This window comes from Triturus cristatus, chromosome 1_1, assembly GCF_964204655.1.
Source record: "Triturus cristatus chromosome 1_1, aTriCri1.1, whole genome shotgun sequence".
Lineage (NCBI taxonomy): Eukaryota > Metazoa > Chordata > Amphibia > Caudata > Salamandridae > Triturus > Triturus cristatus.
The window spans coordinates 991,235,718-991,255,279 of record NC_140579.1 but is presented as its reverse complement, the minus strand read 5'-3'; positions in this window follow the sequence as shown (position 1 = coordinate 991,255,279).

The window sequence follows — 19,562 nt, the reverse complement described above, 5'->3', positions numbered from 1 at the left end:
GGACACAACAACAACAAGCATAAGCCAAGGGGAACAAAGAAAAGAAATGCAGGCCTTTATGGAAAAAGAAGCACAGACTACTAAACTACCACCACAAAATTGCCACAAGCCACATGGGCACTCACAGTCACAACTAGCCATGGAAAACAATGAACTGAAGCAGGCCTATAATATATGACCGGACAAAGGAGGCCTGCTAAACAACACAGCTTTAATACAAAAATGAAAATCAACAGGGCTACGAAAGGATTGGAAAGAAGTTACACATCAAGCACACACATCCAACAAAGGTATTTCACACACACACACACACCAACAGTGAAATACACCACAGCCACATTTAGCATTTCAAATAATCCTATGCCATCCATGCCCTACATGATGTTGAAAATTCTACAGACACCACGAAACATGGACCCATGGGTACCCTACTGGCTGAAATTGCAGAGAAAAACAACTAGGCCCCTATTGAAAGCACAGGCCACCCACCACATCAATAATTTTAAAAAACCTCTTGAAAATAAGAGTTAAAAAAATTAAAGGACTCCTCCTTACACAAAAGACTACAGCAAAATCACAATCTGAGGAGTTTTTCTGAGCAAAATGATCATTTTAGAGAAGGTTTTATGAAGATCGCGAGATATTTTTCGCCAGATTGTTGTTTTTGCATGTTCGAATCGCGATCTTACCAAGACAGCCGCCGGAAGTCAGCTCGCGCGCCCGAATGACGTGTTCGCGTTCGCACACTCTCGCGGGCTTGGGCAGCCATATTACAAATCTCGTGGCGCTCGCGAACGGACAGAAAAGCAAGTTGGCGATCGCAGAATCACGGTAAGACGTTACCGCGCGCGCAAGAATGAATATTGAAGCACGAGGAAGCTAAACCACTACGCTACGAGCTAGATTGCGTAGCAATCTGCAACTTCGCGCTCTGTGCGAATCGCGAAGTTGCCTAAACTTCGCAAGCTCCGCGAACGGAGCGTAGTTCAACGCCCAAGCTTACTTATATCCCCACATATATATTCATCGTTCTAATGTTGATCAAATTATCCAAATTTATTTGCACAGTTTTTATTAACCGATCTTGATTCCCTCAATCTCTCTTAATTGGACAAAATATCTTAAATATTCTATTTCGCCAAGTTATTCTTGCTTAAAATTTTACATTCATATAAAAAATATAACATACCTCCTAAATATTACTTTCGTCACTATGTATATTTTGACTCGTATTAATATGTATCAATGGAGGATAAATATTCATTGAATATGAGTCTTCTCCAACATCGAATCACCTCTGCTTCGAAAAAATAATGTTTTCTACAAGTGAAAACATAAAGCCTAATTATTTCCACACCTATGTTATACAACCAATAGGTAAATGAAATACACCTTAAAAAGTGCAGCTCCTTTAACTCTATTTCTCACCTAATCTAAGGTCTGGTCGCTTCTCTTCTATACTCTCTTTTCCAAACAAGTCATCCCAATTAAGGTTAATCTTTCTGTAGTCATCCGTATATTCGACTTCTAAAATATTTCGTCCCAGTATATCCTCCAAAATGTAGTCAGTTCATCTAGAAACATAGCAAGCGAGGATATCATTATTAACACTTCTTCAATGTATCCGATGAAAAAGCAAAGCGCCCCCTTCAAAGAACATACCTTTCTTGAACGATGTTTCCGTTGCTTCCACAGCCGGTCTGATAATCCTGCTCTGTGACTAGTATCCCGTCAAAACCCTATTTAAAAGTATCAGGTACCAATCACCATTTCCGATTTCAAGCTCTATTATTAACATATTCGCTGGATGGTCTCCCATCTGGTCCGCCTGTTATTCCACCAATCAAATTCCCCTATTTCCGTACTCGCTGTACCTAAAAACCGGAAGTGATGAGATCTAAACAACCTATCCAATGCGTCGGGGATTTTCAAATACCTCCCCCATCCCGGAAATAATACATAATCCAATCAGAATACTGCACCCGCTAGCCCAGATTATTTGGCCAATATCGCGCTGTTATAACTTACTTTTTCATTTCCTGTGTGTTCGAAGTAACCAATCTGGTCCGCCTGTTATTCCACCAATCAAATTCCCCTATTTCCGTACACGCTGTACCTGAGAGCCGGAAATGATGAGATCTAAACAACCTATCCAATGCGTCGGGGATTTTCAAATACCTCCCCCATCCCGGAAATAATACATAATCCAATCAGAATACTGCGCCAGCTAGCCCAGAATATTTGGCACGCTGGTATAACCTACTTGTTCATTTCCTGTGTGTTCGAAGTAACCAATCCTAGGTGTCGGGGATTTTCAAGCAACTCCCCAATCCCGGAAATAATACACAATCCAATTGAAATACTTCACCAACTGCCCCTGCTTATTAGACCAATAGTACGCTAATGGACCAGATCCTGATAAATTCGAGCAATTACATATTTCTATGGTAAAAATACAACCAATCGAAATCAAGAAAATTACGAATAAGTTTCTCAAGTCCTCGATGCTATATTATAATGAACAATTCCATCCTGTACAGTTCAAATTAACACTGGAAACTCTATGAATGGCATTATAATGTATCTACCATCTCTACCATCACTACTTATTTTACCAATCTAAGGTCTTAATAAAATGTACTCAATAATAGTAATCTGAAACGCTGCTGTTGAGGATAAGTCAATTCACTTCATTCCAAAAAATAATGAAGCTCGGAATCACTGTTCAGTCCAAGTTCCACCGTTCTGCATCGACTAATCCATCGTGCTTCCTCTTGCCTGATCTTAAAAAATTGAAAACCTTTCTGTTTCTGACTTCTCAGTGCTAGTGGCTGTGTCTTTTTCTTCTTTCTTACTTCCCTTTCAGCGAATTACTAAGTATAGCGCCGAGATGCCCCCGGGTGAGTCGCGCGCTCTAGAAGTGCACCTAACATAACATAACATAACAAGAGAGGTGCAGAAAGAGGCAATAGAGGTACATAATCAGGCAAGAGAGGTACAGAAAGAGGGAACAGTGGTGCAGAAAGAGGCAAGAGAGGTGCAGAAAGAAGCAAGAGAAGTGATGAAATAGACAAGAAAGAACAAAGAGGGGTGTAGAAAGAGGTAAAAGGGATGCAGAAAGAAGGAAGAGAAGTGATGAAAGAGATGAGAGAGTTGCAGAAACAGGCAAAATAAGTGTAGAAAGAGGCAAAAGAAGTGCTGAAAGAAGCAACAGAGGTGCAGAAAGAAGCAAGAGAAGTGATGAAACAGACAAGAGAGTTGGAGAGAGAAACAAGAAAGGTGCCGAAAAAAGAAAGAGAAGTGCAGAGAGAGGAATGACAGGTGCAGAAAGAGGCAGGAGAGGTGCAGAAAGAGGCAAGTGAGGTGTAGACAGAGGCAAAAGGGGTGCAGAAAGAGGGAAGAGAAGTACAGAAAGAGAGAAGAGAAGTACAGAAAGAGGAAAGAGACGTGCAGAGAGAGGGAAGGGGGATACAGAAATAGGCAAGAGGGGTAAAGAAAGAACCAACAGAGGTGCAGAAAGAAGCAAGAGAAGTGCAGAAAGAAGCAACAGAGGTGCAGAAAGAGGCAAGAGGGGTGCAGAAAGAGGTAAGAGAGGTACAGAAACAGACAAGAGAGGTGCAGAAAGAGGGAAACGTGGTACAGAAAGAGGCAAGAGAGGTGCAGAAAGAACAAAGGGGGGGTTGAAAGAGGTAAGAGGGATGTAGAAAGAAGCAACAGAGGTGCAGAAACAGGAAAGAGAACTGCAGAAAGAGGCAAGAAAGTTGTAGAAACAGGCAAGAGAGGTGCAGAAAGAGGCAAGATGGTTGCAGAAAGAGGCAAGAGAAGTCCAGAAAGAGGCAAGAGAAGTCCAGAAAGAAGCAAGACGTGCAGAAAGAAGTAACAGAAATGCAGAAAGAGGGAAAAGAAGTGAAGAAAGAGGCAACAGAGGTACTGAAAGAAGCAAGAGAGGAGCAGAAAGAGGGAAGATGGTTGCAGAAAGAGGCAAGAGAAGTCCAGAAAGAAGCAAGAGAAATGTAGAAAGAGGCAAGAGAAGTGTAGAAAAAGGCATGAAGAGTGCATGAAGTGGTAAGAGAGGCACAGAAAATAGACAAGACAGGTGCAGAAAGAGGCAAGAGAACTGCAGAAAAAACCAACAGAGGAGCAGACAGAGGCAAGAGGGAGGCTGGAATAGGCAAGAGAAGTGCAAAAAAAGGAAGAGGCAAGGGAACTGTAGAAACAGGGAAGAGAGGTACAGAGGAGGCAAGAGAGGTGCAGATAGAAGGAAGAGGGGTGCAGAAGGATGCATGAGAGGTACAGAAAGAAGCAAGAGAGATACAGAAACAAGCAAGAGAATTACAGAAAGAAGCAACAGAGGTGCGAAAGAGGCAAGAGGGGTGCAGAAAGAAGGAAGAGAAGTGCAGAAAGAACCAACAGGTACAGAAAGAGGCAATAGAAGTGCAGAAAGAGGCCGGAGAACTGCAGAAAGAAGCAAGAGAAGCGCAGAAAGAAGCAAGAGAAGTGCAGAAAGAGGCAAGAGAAGAGCAGATAGAGGCAAGAGATGACCAGAAAAAGGCAAGAGAGGTGTAGAAAAAGGCAAGAGGACTACAGAAAGAACCAGCATTGGTGCAGACAGAGGCAACAGTGAGAAGAAAGAGGCAAGAGAACTATAGAAAGAGGCAAGAGAGGTGCAGAAGGAGGCAAAAGAGGTACCAAAAGAAGCAACAGAGGTGCAGAAAGAAGCATGAGAAGTGCAGAAAGAAGCAAAATGGGTACAGAAAGAGGCAAGAGAACTGCAGAAAGAGGCAAGGCAAACAAGGTGCAGCAAGATGTAACACCGTGCAGACAGAGGCAAGAGAGGTACAAACAGAGTCAAGAAAGGTACAGAAAGAGCTAAGAGGGTGCAGAAATTTGCAAGAGAGGTACGGAAAGAAGCAGGAGGAGTGCAGAAAGAACCAATAGAGGTGCAGAAAGAAGCAAGAGAAGTGATGAAACAGACAAGAGAGTTGCAGAAAGAAGCAAGAAAGGTGACAAAAAAAGGAGAAGAAGTGCAGAGAGAGGCACGACAGGTGCAGAAAGAGGCGGGAGAGGTGCAGAAAGAGGCAAGTGAGGTACAGAAACAAGCAAGAGAATTACAGAAAGAAGCAACAGAGGTGCGAAAGAGGCAAGAGGGGTGCAGAAAGAAGGAAGAGAAGTGCAGAAAGAACCAACAGGTACAGAAAGAGGCAATAGAAGTGCAGAAAGAGGCCGGAGAACTGCAGAAAGAAGCAAGAGAAGCGCAGAAAGAAGCAAGAGAAGTGCAGAAAGAGGCAAGAGAAGAGCAGATAGAGGCAAGAGATGACCAGAAAAAGGCAAGAGAGGTGTAGAAAAAGGCAAGAGGACTACAGAAAGAACCAGCATTGGTGCAGACAGAGGCAACAGTGAGAAGAAAGAGGCAAGAGAACTATAGAAAGAGGCAAGAGAGGTGCCGAAGGAGGCAAAAGAGGTACCAAAAGAAGCAACAGAGGTGCAGAAAGAAGCATGAGAAGTGCAAAAAGAAGCAAAATGGGTACAGAAAGAGGCAAGAGAACTGCAGAAAGAGGCAAGGCAAACAAGGTGCAGCAAGATGTAACACCGTGCAGACAGAGGCAAGAGAGGTACAAACAGAGTCAAGAAAGGTACAGAAAGAGCTAAGAGGGTGCAGAAATTTGCAAGAGAGGTACGGAAAGAAGCAGGAGGAGTGCAGAAAGAACCAATAGAGGTGCAGAAAGAAGCAAGAGAAGTGATGAAACAGACAAGAGAGTTGCAGAAAGAAGCAAGAAAGGTGACAAAAAAAGGAGAAAAAGTGCAGAGAGAGGCACGACAGGTGCAGAAAGAGGCAGGAGAGGTGCAGAAAGAGGCAAGTGAGGTACAGACAGAGGCAAGAGGGGTGCAGAAAGAGGGAAGAGAAGTGCAGAAAGAGAGAAGAGAAGTACAGAAAGAGGGAAGAGATGTGCAGAGAGAGGGAAGGGTGGTACAGAAAGAGGAAAGAGGGGTACAGAAAGAAGCAACAGGGGTGCAGAAAAAGGAAAGAGAAGTGCAGAAAGAGACAAGAGAGGTGCTGAGAGAGGGAAGAGGGGTACAGAAAGGGAGAAGAGGGGTGCAGAAAGAGGCAAGGGAGGTACAAAAGGGGGGAACAGGGGTGTAGAAAGTGACAAAAGGGGCAAAGAAAGAAGCAAGAGAGGTGCAGAAAGAAACAAAAGAAGTGCAGAAAGAAGGAACAAATGTATAGAAAGAGGCAAGAAGGGTGCAGAAAGAGGGATGAGGGTTTCAGAAAAAAGAACGAGTGGTGCAGAAAGAAGCAAAAGAGGTGTGGAAAGAAGCAAGAGGAGTGCAGAAAGAAGCAACAGAGGTGCAGGAAGAGGCAAGAGGGGTGCAGAAATAGCAAAAGGGGTACAGAAAGAAGCGAGAGGTGCAGAAAATAATAAAAGAAGTGCAGAAAAAGAAAAGAAGTGCAGAAAGAAGGAAAAGAGGTGCAGAAAGAGACAAGTGGGTGCATAAAGAGGGAAGAGGGCTGTGAACGAGGCACGAGGAGTGCAGAAAGAAGCAAGAGGAGTGCAGAAAGAAGCAACAAAGGTACAGAAAGAGGCATGAGGCGTACAAAAAGAGGGTAGAGGGGTGCAGAAAGAGGCATGTGGGGTGCAGAAATAAGCAAGAGATATGCAGAAAGAAAGAAAAGAGGAGCATAAAGAAAGGACAGAGGTGCAGAAAGAGGCAATAGGGATGCAGAAAGAGTGTGGATGGATAGAGAAAGAGGCAAGGGGGTTCATAAAGAAGGAAGAGACCTTCAGAAAGAAGGAACAGAGGTGCAGAAAGAGGCATAAGGGGTGCAGAAAGAGGGAAGAGGGGTGCAGAATGAGGCAAAAGGGGTGCGGAAAGAGGGAAGAGGGGTGCAGAATGAGGCAAAAGGGGTGCGGAAAGAAGTGAGAGGTGCAGAAAGAAACAAAAGAAGTGCAGAAAGAAGAAACAAAGGTGCAGAAAGAGGCAAGAGGGGTGCAGAAAGAGGGGTGTGAAAGAGGCATGAGGGGTACAGAAAGAAGCAAGAGAGGTGCAGAAAGAAGCAACAGAGGTGCAGAAACAGGAAAGAGAACTGCAGAAAGAGGCAAGAGAGTTGCAGAAACAGGCAAGAGAGATGCAGGAAGAGGCAAGATGGTTGCAGAAAGAGGCAAGGGAAGTCCAAAAAGAAGCAAGAGGTGCAGAAAGAGGCAAGAGGCGGGCTGAAAGAAGTAACAGAAATGCAGAAAGAGGGAAAAGAAGTGCAGAACGAAGCAACAGAGGTGCAGAAAGAGGCAAGAGAAGTTCAGAGAGAAGCAAAGAGGTACAGAAAGAGACAACAGAGGTGCACAAAGAGACAACAGAGGTACAGAAAGAGAGAGGAGGAGTGCAGAAAGAGGCAACAGAGGTACTGAAAGAAGCAAGAGAGGAGCAGAAAGAGGCAAGATGGTTGGAGGAAGAGGCAAGGGAAGTCCAGAAAGAAGCAAGAGAAATGTAGAAAGAGGCAAGAGAAGTGCAGAAAAAGGCAAGAGAAGTGCAGAGAGAAGCAACAGAAGCACAGAAAGGGGCAAGAGAAGTGCAGAAAGAGGCATGAGAAGTGCATAAAGTGGTAAGAGATGCACAGAAAAAAGACAAGACAGGTGCAGAAAGAGGCAAGAGAACTGCAGAAAGAGGCAAGAGAGTTGCAGAAACAGGTAAGAGAGGTGCAGAAAGAGGCAAGATGGTTGCGGAAAGAGGCAAGAGAAGTCCAGAAAGAAGCAAGACGTGCAGAAAGAAGTAACAGAAATGCAGAAAGAGGGACACAAAGTGAAGAAAGAGGCAACAGAGGTACTGAAAGAAGCAAGAGAGGAGCAGAAAGAGGGAAGATGGTTGCAGAAAGAGGCAAGAGAAGTCCAGAAAGAAGCAAGAGAAATGTAGAAAGAGGCAAGAGAAGTGTAGAAAAAGGCATGAGAAGTGCATAAAGTGGTAAGAGAGGCACAGAAAATAGACAAGACAGGTGCAGAAAGAGGCAAGAGAACTGCAGAAAGAACCAACAGAGGAGCAGACAGAGGCAAGAGGGATGCTGGAATAGGCAAGAGAAGTGCAAAAAGAAGGAAGAGAGATACATAAAGAGGCAAGGGATCTGTAGAAACAGGGAAGAGAGGTGCAGAGGAGGCAAGAGAGGTGCAGAAAGAAGGAAGAGGGGTGCAGAAAGAGGCATAATGGGTGCAGAAAGAGGGAAGAGGGGTGCAGAATGACTCAAAAGGGATGCGGAAAGAAGTGAGAGGTGCAGAAAGAAACAAAAGAAGTGCAGAAAGAAGGAACAAAGGTGCAGAAAGAGGCAAGAGGGGTGCAGAAAGAGGGGAGTGAAAGAGGCATGAGGGGTACAGAAAGAAGCAAGAGAGGTGCAGAAAGAAGCAACAGAGGTGCAGAAACAGGAAAGAGAACTGCAGAAAGAGGCAAGAGAGTTGCAGAAACAGGCAAGAGAGATGCAGGAAGAGGCAAGATGGTTGCAGAAAGAGGCAAGGGAAGTCCAAAAAGAAGCAAGAGGTGCAGAAAGAGGCAAGAGGCGGGCTGAAAGAAGTAACAGAAATGCAGAAAGAGGGAAAAGAAGTGCAGAACGAAGCAACAGAGGTGCAGAAAGAGGCAAGAGAAGTTCAGAGAGAAGCAAAGAGGTACAGAAAGAGACAACAGAGGTGCACAAAGAGACAACAGAGGTACAGAAAGAGAGAGGAGGAGTGCAGAAAGAGGCAACAGAGGTACTGAAAGAAGCAAGAGAGGAGCAGAAAGAGGCAAGATGGTTGGAGGAAGAGGCAAGGGAAGTCCAGAAAGAAGCAAGAGAAATGTAGAAAGAGGCAAGAGAAGTGCAGAAAAAGGCAAGAGAAGTGCAGAGAGAAGCAACAGAAGCACAGAAAGGGGCAAGAGAAGTGCAGAAAGAGGCATGAGAAGTGCATAAAGTGGTAAGAGATGCACAGAAAAAAGACAAGACAGGTGCAGAAAGAGGCAAGAGAACTGCAGAAAGAGGCAACAGAGTTGCAGAAACAGGTAAGAGAGGTGCAGAAAGAGGCAAGATGGTTGCGGAAAGAGGCAAGAGAAGTCCAGAAAGAAGCAAGACGTGCAGAAAGAAGTAACAGAAATGCAGAAAGAGGGACACGAAGTGAAGAAAGAGGCAACAGAGGTACTGAAAGAAGCAAGAGAGGAGCAGAAAGAGGGAAGATGGTTGCAGAAAGAGGCAAGAGAAGTCCAGAAAGAAGCAAGAGAAATGTAGAAAGAGGCAAGAGAAGTGTAGAAAAAGGCATGAGAAGTGCATAAAGTGGTAAGAGAGGCACAGAAAATAGACAAGACAGGTGCAGAAAGAGGCAAGAGAACTGCAGAAAGAACCAACAGAGGAGCAGACAGAGGCAAGAGGGATGCTGGAATAGGCAAGAGAAGTGCAAAAAGAAGGAAGAGAGATACATAAAGAGGCAAGGGATCTGTAGAAACAGGGAAGAGAGGTGCAGAGGAGGCAAGAGAGGTGCAGAAAGAAGGAAGAGGGGTGCAGAAGGACGCATGAGAGGTGCAGAAAGAAGCAAGGGAGATACAGAAACAAGCAAGAGAATTACAGAAAGAAGCAACAGAGGTGCAGAAAGAGGGAAACGAAGTGAAGAAAGAGGCAACAGAGGTACTGAAAGAAGCAAGAGAGGAGCAGAAAGAGGGAAGATGGTTGCAGAAAGATGCAAGAGAAGTCCAGAAAGAAGCAAGAGAAATGTAGAAAGAGGCAAGAGAAGTGTAGAAAAAGGCATGAGAAGTGCATAAAGTGGTAAGAGAGGCACAGAAAATAGACAAGACAGGTGCAGAAAGAGGCAAGAGAACTGCAGAAAGAACCAACAGAGGAGCAGACAGAGGCAAGAGGGATGCTGGAATAGGCAAGAGAAGTGCAAAAAGAAGGAAGAGAGATACATAAAGAGGCAAGGGATCTGTAGAAACAGGGAAGAGAGGTGCAGAGGAGGCAAGAGAGGTGCAGAAAGAAGGAAGAGGGGTGCAGAAGGACGCATGAGAGGTGCAGAAAGAAGCAAGAGAGATACAGAAACAAGCAAGAGAATTACAGAAAGAAGCAACAGAGGTGCAGAAAGAGGCAAGATGGGTGCAGAAAGAAGGAAGAGAAGTGCAGAAAGAACCAACAGGTACAGAAAGTGGCAATAGAAGTGCAGAAAGAGGCCGGAGAACTGCAGAAAGAACCAAGAAAAGCGCAGAAAGAAGCAAGAGAAGTGCAGAAAGAAGCAAGAGAAGTGCAGAAAGAGGCAAGAGAAGAGCAGATAGAGGCAAGAGATGACCAGAAAAAGGCAAGAGAGGTGTAGAAAAAGGCAAGAGAACTACAGAAAGAACCAGCATTGGTGCAGACAGAGACAACAGTGAGCAGAAAGAGTCAAGAGAACTATAGAAAGAGGCAAGAGAGCTACAGAAGGAGGCAAGAGAGGTGCAGAAAGAAGCAACAGAGGTGCAGAAAGAAGCATGAGAAATGCAGAAAGAAGCAACAGAGGTGCAGAAAGAGGCAATAGGGGTGCAGAAAGAGTGTGGATGGGTAGAGAAAGAGGCAAGGGGGTGCATAAAGAAGGAAGAGACCTGCAGAAAGAAGGAACAGAGGTGCAGAAAGAGGCATAATGGGTGCAGAAAGAGGGAAGAGGGGTACAGAATGAGGCAATAGGGATGCGGAAAGAAGTGAGAGGTGCAGAAAGAAACAAAAGAAGTGCAGAAAGAAGGAACAAAGGTGCAGAAAGAGGCAAGAGGGGTGCAGAAAGAGGGGTGTGAAAGAGGCATGAGGGGTACAGAAAGAAGCAACAGAGGTGCAGAAAGAAGCAACAGAGGTGCAGAAACAGGAAAGGGAACTACAGAAAGAGGCAAGAGAGTTGCAGAAACAGGTAAGAGAGGTGCAGAAAGAGGCAAGATGGTTGCAGAAAGAGGCAAGAGAAGTCCAAAAAGAAGCAAGAGGTGCAGAAAGAGGCAAGAGACGGGCTGAAAGAAGTAACAGAAATACAGAAAGAGGGAAAAGAAGTGCAGAAAGAAGCAACAGAGGTACAGAAATAGGCAAGAGAAGTGCAGAGAGAGGCAAAGAGGTACAGAAAGAGACAATAGAGGTGCACAAAGAGACAACAGAGGTACAGAAAGAAGCAAGAGAGGAGCAGAAAGAGGCAAGATGGTTGGAGAAAGAGGCAAGGGAAGTGCAGAAAGAAGCAAGAGAAATGTAGAAAGAGGCAAGAGAAGTGCAGAAAAAGGCAAGAGAAGTGCAGAAAGAAGCATCAGAAGCACAGAAAGGGGCAAGAGAAGTGCAGAAAGAGGCATGAGAAGTGCATAAAGTGGTAAGAAATGCACAGAAAAAAGACAAGACAGGTGCAGACAGAGGCAAGAGAACTGCAGAAAGAGGCAAGAGAGTTGCAGAAACAGGCAAGAGAAGTCCAGAAAGAAGCCAGACGTGCAGAAAGAAGTAACAGAAATGCAGAAAGAGGGAAAAGAAGTGAAGAAAGAGGCAACAGAGGTACTGAAAGAAGCAAGAGAGGAGCAGAAAGAGGGAAGATGGTTGCAGAAAGAGGCAAGAGAAGTCCAGAAAGAAGCAAGAGAAATGTAGAAAGAGGCAAGAGAAGTGTAGAAAAAGGCATGAGAAGTGCATAAAGTGGTAAGAGAGGCACAGAAAATAGACAAGACAGGTGCAGAAAGAGGCAAGAGAACTTCATAAAGAAGCAACAGAGGAGCAGACAGAGGCAAGAGGGATGCTGGAATAGGCAATAGAAGTGCAGAAAGAAGGAAGAGAGATACATAAAGAGGCAAGGGAACTGTAGAAACAGGGAAGAGAGGTGCAGAGGAGGCAAGAGAGGTGCAGAAAGAAGGAAGAGGGGTGCAGAAGGACGCATGAGAGGTGCAGAAAGAAGCAAGAGAGATACAGAAACAAGCAAGAGAATTACAGACAGAAGCAACAGAGGTGCAGAAAGAGGCAAGAGGGGTGCAGAAAGAAGGAAGAGAAGTGCAGAAAGAACCAACAGGTACAGAAATAGGCAATAGAAGTGCAAAAAGAGGCCGGAGAACTGCAGAAAGAAGCAAGAGACGCGGGGAAAGAAGCAAGAGAAGTGCAGAAAGAAGCAACAGAGGTACAGAACGAGGCAAGAGAAGAGCAGATAGAGGCAAGAGATGACCAGAAAAAGGCAAGAGAGGTGTAAAAAAGGCAAGAAAACTACAGAAAGAACCAGCATTGGTGTAGACAGAGGCAACAGTGAACAGAAAGAGGCAAGAGAACTATAGAAAGAGGCAAGAGAGGTGCAGAAGGAGGCAAGAGAGGTACAGAAAGAAGCAAGAGAGGTGCAGAAAGAAGCAAGAGAAGTGCAGAAAGAAGCAAAATGGATACAGAAAGAGGCAAGCGAACTGCAGAAAGAGGCAAGGCAAACAAGGTGCAGCAAGATGGAACACCGTGCAGACAGAGGCAAGAGAGGTACAAACAGAGTTAAGAAAGGTACAGAAAGAGGTAAGAGGGTGCAGAAATTTGCAAGAGAGGTACGGAAAGAAGCAGGAGGAGTGCAGAAAGAACCAACAGAGGTGCAGAAAGAGTCAAGAGGAGTGCTGAAAAGGCGAGAGAAGAGCAGAAAGAAGCAACAGAGGTGCAGAGAGAGGCAAGTGAACTGTAGAAAGAGGTAACAGGGGTGCAGAAAGAAGAAAGAGAGGTGCAGGAAGAGGGAAGAGGGGTGCAGAAAGAGGTAAGAGGGGAGCAGAGAAAAGCACAAGAGGTGTAGAAAGAAGGAAGAGAAGTGCAGAAAGAAGCAACAGAGGTGCAGAAAGAGGCAAGAGAAATACAGAAAGAACCAACGGAGGTACAGAAAGAGGCAAAAGAGGTGCAGAAAGAGGGAAAAGTGGTACAGAAAGAGGCACGAGAGGTGCAGAAAGAAGCAAGAGAAGTGATGAAATAGACAAGAAAGAGCAAAGAGGGGTGTAGAGAGTGGTAAGAGGGATGCAGAAAGAAGCAAGAGAAGTGCTTAAAGAGACGAGAGAGTTGCAGAAACAGGCAAAATAAGTGTAGAAAGAGGCAAAAGAAGTGCTGAAAGAAGCAAGAGAGGTGCAGAAAGAAGCAAGAGAAGTGATGAAACAGACAAGAGAGTTGGAGAGAGAAACAAGAAAGGTGCCGAAAAAAGGAAGAGAAGTGCAGAGAGATGCACGACAGGTGCAGAAAGAGGCAGGAGGTGCAGAAAGAGGCAAGTGAGGTGCAGACAGAGGCAAAAGGGGTGCAGAAAGAGGGAAGAGAAGTACAGAAAGAGATAAGAGAAGTACAGAAAGACGAAAGAGACGTGCAGAGAGAGGGAAGGGGGATACAGAAATAGGCAAGAGGGGTACAGAAAGAACCAACAGAGGTGCAGAAAGAAGCAAGAGAAGTGCAGAAAGAACCAACAGGTACAGAAAGTGGCAATAGAAGTGCAGAAAGAGGCCGGAGAACTGCAGAAAGAAGCAAGAAAAGCGCGGAAAGAAGCAAGAGAAGTGCAGAAAGAAGCAAGAGAAGTGCAGAAAGAGGCAAGAGAAGAGCAGATAGAGGCAAGAGATGACCAGAAAAAGGCAAGAGAGGTGTAGAAAAAGGCACGAGAACTACAGAAAGAACCAGCATTGGTGCAGACAGAGGCAACAGTGAGCAGAAAGAGTCAAGAGAACTATAGAAAGAGGCAAGAGAGCTGCAGAAGGAGGCAAGAGAGGTGCAGAAAGAAGCAACAGAGGTGCAGAAAGAAGGATGAGAAGTGCAGAAAAAAGCAAAATGGGTACAGAAAGAGGCAAGAGAACTGCAGAAAGAGGCAAGGCAAACAAGGTGCAGCAAGATGGAACACCGTGCAGACAGAGGCAAGAGAGGTACAAACAGAGTCAAGAAAGGTACAGAAAGAGGTAAGAGGGTGCAGAAATTTGCAAGAGAGGTACGGAAAGAAGCAGGAGGAGTGCAGAAAGAACCAACAGAGGTGCAGAAAGAGTCAAGAGGAGTGCTGAAAAGGCAAGAGAAGAGCAGAAAGAAGCAACAGAGGTGCAGAGAGAGGCAAGTGAACTGTAGAAAGAGGTAACAGGGGTGCAGAAAGGAGAAAGAGGTGCAGGAAGAGGGGTGCAGAAAGAGGTAAGAGGGGAGCAGAAATTTGCAAGAGATGTACGGAAAGAAGCAGGAGGAGTGCAGAAAGAACCAACAGAGGTGCAGAATGAGTCAAGAGGAGTGCTGAAAAGGCAAGAGAAGAGCAGAAAGAAGCAACAGAGGTGCAGAGAGATGCAAGTGAACTGTAGAAAGAGGTAACAGGGGTACAGAAAGAATAAAGAGGTGCAGGAAGAGGGAAGAGGGGTGCAGAAAGAGGTAAGAGGGGAGCAGAAAAAAGCACAAGAGGTGTAGAAAGGAAGAGAATTGCAGAAAGAAGCAACAGAGGTGCAGAGAGAGGCAAGTGAACTGTAGAAAGAGGTAACAGGGGTGCAGAAAGAATAAAGAGGTGCAGAAAGAGGCAAGAGGGGTACAGAAAGAGGCAAGAGAAATACAGAAAGAGCCAACAAAGGAGCAGACAGAGGCAAGAGGGATGCTGGAATAGGCAAGAGAAGTGCAAAAAGAAGGAAGAGAGATACATAAAGAGGCAAGAGAGCTGTAGAAACAGGGAAGAGAGGTGCAGAGGAGGCAAGAGAGGTGCAGAAAGAAGGAAGAGGGGTGCAGAAGGACACATGAGAGGTGCAGAAAGAAGCAAGAGAGATACAGAAACAAGCAAGAGAATTACAGAAAGAAGCAACAGAGGTGCAGAAAGAGGCAATAGAAGTGCAGAAAGAGGCCGGAGAACTGCAGAAAGAAGCAAGAGAAGCGCGGAAAGAAGCAAGAGAAGTGCAGAAAGAAGCAAGAGAAGTGCAGAAAGAGGCAAGAGAACAGCAGATAGAGGCAAGAGATGACCAGAAAAAGGCAAGAGAGGTGTAGAAAAAGGCAAGAGAACTACAGAAAGAACCAGCATTGGTGCAGACAGAGGCAACAGTGAGCAGAAAGAGTCAAAAGAACTATAGAAAGAGGCAAGAGAGGTGCAGAAGGAGGCAAGAGAGGTGCAGAAAGAAACAACAGAGGTGCAGAAAGAAGCATGAGAAGTGCAGAAAGAAGCAAAATGGATACAGAAAGAGGCAAGAGAACTGCAGAAAGAGGCAAGGCAAACAAGGTGCAGCAAGATGGAACACCGTGCAGACAGAGGCAAGAGAGGTACAAACAGAGTCAAGAAAGGTACAGAAAGAGGTAAGAGGGTGCAGAAATTTGCAAGAGAGGTACGGAAAGAAGCAGGAGGAGTGCAGAAAGAACCAACAGAGGTGCAGAAAGAATCAAGAGGAGTGCTGAAAAGGCAAGAGAAGAGCAGAAAGAAGCAACAGAGGTGCAGAGAGAGGCAAGTGAACTGTAGAAAGAGGTAACAGGGGTGCAGAAAGAAGAAAGAGGTGCAGGAAGAGGGAAGAGGGGTGCAGAAAGAGGTAAGAGGGGAGCAGACATTTGCAAGAGAGGTACGGAAAGAAGCAGGAGGAGTGCAGAAAGAACCAACGAAGGTGCAGAAAGAGTCAAGAGGGGTGCTGAAAAGGCAAGAGAAGAGCAGAAAGAAGCAACAGAGGTACAGAGAGAGGCAAGTGAACTGTAGAAAGAGGTAACAGGGGTGCAGAAACAAAAAAGAGGTGCAGGAAGAGGGGTGCAGAAAGAGGTAAGAGGGGAGCAGAAAATAGCACAAGAGGTGTAGAAAGAAGCAAGAGAATTGCAGAAAGAAGCAACAGAGATGCAGAAAGAGGCAATAGGGGTGCAGCAAGAGTGTGGATGGGTAGAGAAAGAGGCAAGGGGGTGCATAAAGAAGGAAGAGACCTGCAGAAAGAAGGAACAGAGGTGCAGAAAGAGGCATAAGGGGTGCAGAAAGAGGGAAGAGGGGTGCAGAATGAGGCAAAAGGGATGCGGAAAGAAGTGAGAGGTGCAGAAAGAAACAAAAGAAGTGCAGAAAGAAGGAACAAAGGTGCAGAAAGAGGCAAGAGGGGTGCAGAAAGAGGGGTGTGAAAGAGGCATGAGGGGTACAGAAAGAAGCAACAGAGGTGCAGGAAGAAGCAACAGAGGTGCAGAAACAGGAAAGAGATCTACAGAAAGAGGCAAGAGAGTTGCAGAAACAGGTAAGAGAGGTGCAGAAAGAGGCAAGATGGTTGCAGAAAGAGGCAAGAGAAGTCCAAAAAGAAGCAAGAGGTGCAGAAAGAGGCAAGAGACGGGCTGAAAGAAGTAACAGAAATACAGAAAGAGGGAAAAGAAGTGCAGAAAGAAGCAACAGAGGTACAGAAATAGGCAAGAGAAGTGCAGAGAGAGGCAAAGAGGTACAGAAAGAGACAATAGAGGTGCACAAAGAGACAACAGAGGTACAGAAAGAAGCAAGAGAGGAGCAGAAAGAGGCAAGATGGTTGGAGAAAGAGGCAAGGGAAGTCCAGAAAGAAGCAAGAGAAATGTAGAAAGAGGCAAGAGAAGTGCAGAAAAAGGCAAGAGAAGTGCAGAAAGAAGCAACAGAAGCACAGAAAGGGGCAAGAGAAGTGCAGAACGAGGCATGAGAAGTGCATAAAGTGGTAAGAAATGCACAGAAAAAAGACAAGACAGGTGCAGACAGAGGCAAGAGAACTGCAGAAAGAGGCAAGAGAGTTGCAGAAACAGGCAAGAGAAGTCCAGAAAGAAGCCAGACGTGCAGAAAGAAGTAACAGAAATGCAGAAAGAGGGAAAAGAAGTGAAGAAAGAGGCAACAGAGGTACTGAAAGAAGCAAGAGAGGAGCAGAAAGAGGGAAGATGGTTGCAGAAAGAGGCAATAGAAGTCCAGAAAGAAGCAAGAGAAATGTAGAAAGAGGCAAGAGAAGTGTAGAAAAAGGCATGAGAAGTGCATAAAGTGGTAAGAGAGGCACAGAAAATAGACAAGACAGGTGCAGAAAGAGGCAAGAGAACTGCAGAAAGAACCAACAGAGGAGCAGACAGATGCAAGAGGGATGCTGGAATAGGCAATAGAAGTGCAGAAAGAAGGAAGAGATATACATAAAGAGGCAAGGGAACTGTAGAAACAGGGAAGAGAGGTGCAGAGGAGGCAAGAGAGGTGCAGAAAGAAGGAAGAGGGGTGCAGAAGGACGCATGAGAGGTGCAGAAAGAAGCAAGAGAGATACAGAAACAAGCAAGAGAATTACAGACAGAAGCAACAGAGGTGCAGAAAGAGGCAATAGGGGTGCAGCAAGAGTGTGGATGGGTAGAGAAAGAGGCAAGGGGGTGCATAAAGAAGGAAGAGACCTGCAGAAAGAAGGAACAGAGGTGCAGAAAGAGGCATAAGGGGTGCAGAAAGAGGGAAGAGGGGTGCAGAATGAGGCAAAAGGGATGCGGAAAGAAGTGAGAGGTGCAGAAAGAAACAAAAGAAGTGCAGAAAGAAGGAACAAAGGTGCAGAAAGAGGCAAGAGGGGTGCAGAAAGAGGGGTGTGAAAGAGGCATGAGGGGTACAGAAAGAAGCAACAGAGGTGCAGGAAGAAGCAACAGAGGTGCAGAAACAGGAAAGAGATCTACAGAAAGAGGCAAGAGAGTTGCAGAAACAGGTAAGAGAGGTGCAGAAAGAGGCAAGATGGTTGCAGAAAGAGGCAAGAGAAGTCCAAAAAGAAGCAAGAGGTGCAGAAAGAGGCAAGAGACGGGCTGAAAGAAGTAACAGAAATACAGAAAGAGGGAAAAGAAGTGCAGAAAGAAGCAACAGAGGTACAGAAATAGGCAAGAGAAGTGCAGAGAGAGGCAAAGAGGTACAGAAAGAGACAATAGAGGTGCACAAAGAGACAACAGAGGTACAGAAAGAAGCAAGAGAGGAGCAGAAAGATGCAAGATGGTTGGAGAAAGAGGCAAGGGAAGTCCAGAAAGAAGCAAGAGAAATGTAGAAAGAGGCAAGAGAAGTGCAGAAAAAGGCAAGAGAAGTGCAGAAAGAAGCAACAGAAGCACAGAAAGGGGCAAGAGAAGTGCAGAACGAGGCATGAGAAGTGCATAAAGTGGTAAGAAATGCACAGAAAAAAGACAAGACAGGTGCAGACAGAGGCAAGAGAACTGCAGAAAGAGGCAAGAGAGTTGCAGAAACAGGCAAGAGAAGTCCAGAAAGAAGCCAGACGTGCAGAAAGAAGTAACAGAAATGCAGAAAGAGGGAAAAGAAGTGAAGAAAGAGGCAACAGAGGTACTGAAAGAAGCAAGAGAGGAGCAGAAAGAGGGAAGATGGTTGCAGAAAGAGGCAATAGAAGTCCAGAAAGAAGCAAGAGAAATGTAGAAAGAGGCAAGAGAAGTGTAGAAAAAGGCATGAGAAGTGCATAAAGTGGTAAGAGAGGCACAGAAAATAGACAAGACAGGTGCAGAAAGAGGCAAGAGAACTGCAGAAAGAACCAACAGAGGAGCAGACAGAGGCAAGAGGGATGCTGGAATAGGCAATAGAAGTGCAGAAAGAAGGAAGAGATATACATAAAGAGGCAAGGGAACTGTAGAAACAGGGAAGAGAGGTGCAGAGGAGGCAAGAGAGGTGCAGAAAGAAGGAAGAGGGGTGCAGAAGGACGCATGAGAGGTGCAGAAAGAAGCAAGAGAGATACAGAAACAAGCAAGAGAATTACAGACAGAAGCAACAGAGGTGCAGAAAGAGGCAATAGGGGTGCAGCAAGAGTGTGGATGGGTAGAGAAAGAGGCAAGGGGGTGCATAAAGAAGGAAGAGACCTGCAGAAAGAAGGAACAGAGGTGCAGAAAGAGGCATAAGGGGTGCAGAAAGAGGGAAGAGGGGTGCAGAATGAGGCAAAAGGGATGCGGAAAGAAGTGAGAGGTGCAGAAAGAAACAAAAGAAGTGCAGAAAGAAGGAACAAAGGTGCAGAAAGAGGCAAGAGGGGTGCAGAAAGAGGGGTGTGAAAGAGGCATGAGGGGTACAGAAAGAAGCAACAGAGGTGCAGGAAGAAGCAACAGAGGTGCAGAAACAGGAAAGAGATCTACAGAAAGAGGCAAGAGAGTTGCAGAAACAGGTAAGAGAGGTGCAGAAAGAGGCAAGATGGTTGCAGAAAGAGGCAAGAGAAGTCCAAAAAGAAGCAAGAGGTGCAGAAAGAGGCAAGAGACGGGCTGAAAGAAGTAACAGAAATACAGAAAGAGGGAAAAGAAGTGCAGAAAGAAGCAACAGAGGTACAGAAATAGGCAAGAGAAGTGCAGAGAGAGGCAAAGAGGTACAGAAAGAGACAATAGAGGTGCACAAAGAGACAACAGAGGTACAGAAAGAAGCAAGAGAGGAGCAGAAAGAGGCAAGATGGTTGGAGAAAGAGGCAAGGGAAGTCCAGAAAGAAGCAAGAGAAATGTAGAAAGAGGCAAGAGAAGTGCAGAAAAAGGCAAGAGAAGTGCAGAAAGAAGCAACAGAAGCACAGAAAGGGGCAAGAGAAGTGCAGAACGAGGCATGAGAAGTGCATAAAGTGGTAAGAAATGCACAGAAAAAAGACAAGACAGGTGCAGACAGAGGCAAGAGAACTGCAGAAAGAGGCAAGAGAGTTGCAGAAACAGGCAAGAGAAGTCCAGAAAGAAGCCAGACGTGCAGAAAGAAGTAACAGAAATGCAGAAAGAGGGAAAAGAAGTG